The following is a 2,603-nucleotide window of genomic DNA, read 5'->3' as shown; positions in this document are numbered from 1 at the left end:
TATTCTAACTGTCTCTCGGCAAATGAGAGAAAGGCTTCGTCAGTGTAGTCGCTAGCAACGTCGTCGTACAACTGGGGCGAGTGCTAGTACGTCTCTCGAGACCTGCCTTGTGGTGGCGGTCGGTCTGCGATCCTGACAGTGGCGACACGCGGGTCCGACGTGTACTAATGGACCGCGGCCGATTTAAGCTACCACCTAGCAAGTGTGGTGTCTGGCGGTGACACCACAGGAAATTTGTGTTAAATTTATTTGATTTCATTAACTTTTTCCCTTTTCTATAATTCCGTTCAAATTTGATGACGAGCTTAGCAGCGGTTCTTTCTTTACAGGGCTTTTAAACTGTAACCTTAATTATAATCAGAGTGTACATAATTAGTTTCCTTTAGCGATCTTGGCCACTTGTAAATGTTGTAAACAAAGTCTGTGAATTGTATCCATGCAGCTGTATGTCTTTGTATTTGTAGTACAAATGTCTAACATCAACATCTGGAGACACAAGAGAAGCACGGACCAGTCCGCACTGCAACCTTCAGAAGCGTGTTGTTAAGTAGCTCCTAGATCCGGACACAGATTTCGTTAATGCCAGTTCTCATAGGTTCACTTCACAATGGAGCACATGCTTAGACTACTCTTGTGAATAAGTGGGAGAGTAATTTGTACCAGTATGTCTCTAACTTGCTCACCTGCCGAAGTCTTTTCTCGCTCGGGTCTTGTTAATTTGTGAATCACCCACGTAATTTGTAAACACATTAAATACCGATGTATTGGTTAAACTAGAAGTCATGCAGAAGGCATGAACGAAAAATAATATACCTTTTCGAACGATAAGAGGTAAATTAAGGCCGTTAGTGAATCTCATTTGCCAACGGCCTTGCCGCAGTGGTAACACCGGTTCCCGTCAGATCACCGAAGTTAAGCGCTGTCGGGCTGGGACAGCACCTGGATGGGTGACCACCCGGCCTTACGACCGCTGTTGGCAAGCGGTGTGCACTCAGCCCTTGTGAGGCAAACTAAAGAGCTGCTTGACTAAGAAGTAGCGACTCCGGTCTCGGAAACTGACATACGGCCGGGAGAGCGGTGTGCTGACCACATGCCCCTGCATATCCGTATCCAGTGACGCCTATGGGCTGAGGATGACACGGCCGTCGGTCGATCCGGTTGTGCCTTCATGGCTTGTCCGGGAGGAGTTAAGTTTTAGTAAATCTCATTTAGTCGCATAATTTGCGTAGAATATGACAGGGTATTCTCAGACCCGGCAGCGTTAATAACTTTTAGTGGTGTAAATTTATTTTCAATAGTGGTAGCAGTTATATGCAGCTCTGACGAATGAAACCTGAAAGACACTTGTACGTACGCATTTCGCCAGGAGCTGTTCGCGTCGCGACCGCTCCCGATACGCCAGAGACTTCACAACATATCTGTAGCGACAGGACGGAAGAAAAAGATACTCTCTTTTTGCGCCTTTCATGGCGGAAAAAACTTCGTCAGCACGGATCTGGGAGGAGGCGGCTTTGTGCGTCGGAGGCGGGGATTTCCCGAGTGTCAGTCGCTGGCGCGGGTCCCTTATGCTCCGCCGCAGCCAGCGGAAGAGCCCCATACGGTGGCCGCAGGCTTTCCATAACAGGCGCTCCCGAGCCGCGCGCCGGGTCGCTTACGCCTGTTGTTCGCCGCCCAGCGACACCATCGATTTCGCGCCTGTCGCACCGGCCTCCAGAGATAGGTAGGCAGCCCGGCGCACAATCCCGTCTCTTCGTCGCCTCCCGGCGCCCGGGCAGCGCAGTATCGTCCGCGGCAGGCGGCGGAGGGGCGCTTTATGGCCGGCGCAATGACGCAAGTTACAGTTTCAAGTGTGTGTGGCGAGCACTGAATCACCACCTATCACGGCTTCCCGGGTGAACTGCCGCGTGATCTACAGCGGCAGCAGGAACTACTGCGGAAGCTATCGACTGCCTGATCACCCCTTTCCACCGCTTCGATGTTTCCTCGCTTGTGTGCGCCATCAACTAGTATTGCTACTCGCATTGTATAGTAGTACTGACACGTTCCTTAAATTTCTTCGGGCGCCAGTAATCATATTTGAAAATAATTTGGAGAACCAGATTGTGACGTGCCTCCGCAGCTGAGTGATTATGGCCAAGCCGAGGACACGACTTCGATTCCCGGTACTGCCAATGACTTCTTCCAATGTCAAGAAAACTGACAAGCAATCTACTGACCACATGCCCCTCACTACCGCATCCAAGGTGCAATTGGCAGAGGAGGACACGGCGACTGGTCCAGCCCGATTTTCCCGCCTAGAGCCGGAACTCGGGACTTTACCTTTTACCTTTCTAGTGACATCGCTGTAATTAGAAACAGAGACTAAGCAAACTTTTTTTCCAGTCTGCTCAAACTACGTAAGGCTCTCCTTCTTAGAGCCCCTAAATGAGCTGAAGGTCCAAATCCATAGTAGTCCTTTACAGAGTGGCTGCTACATTGTTCAGAAATTTGCTGCGCAGTTACATCATATGTGGGAAACGACGTCCACAAGCTGTTATTCTGGTCTGCACCCGCTTAATTTTAGTGCAAAATAGCTTCTGCATTTCATTTCTGCAGATCTGATT

The 2,603-nt window shown here is 49.9% G+C and overlaps 1 pseudogene; it reads left to right on the top strand.

Annotated features, from left to right (window-relative positions):
* Positions 1-861: 861 nt before the first annotated feature.
* Positions 862-979, top strand: LOC126261258 (5S ribosomal RNA; annotated as a pseudogene).
* The last annotated feature ends 1,624 nt before the right edge of the window (positions 980-2,603 follow it).

This window comes from Schistocerca nitens, chromosome 5 (genome assembly GCF_023898315.1).
Source record: "Schistocerca nitens isolate TAMUIC-IGC-003100 chromosome 5, iqSchNite1.1, whole genome shotgun sequence".
Classification (NCBI taxonomy): domain Eukaryota; kingdom Metazoa; phylum Arthropoda; class Insecta; order Orthoptera; family Acrididae; genus Schistocerca; species Schistocerca nitens.
The sequence above is the reverse complement of the archived record's forward strand: the minus strand, read 5'-3'. Positions and strand labels throughout refer to the sequence as shown.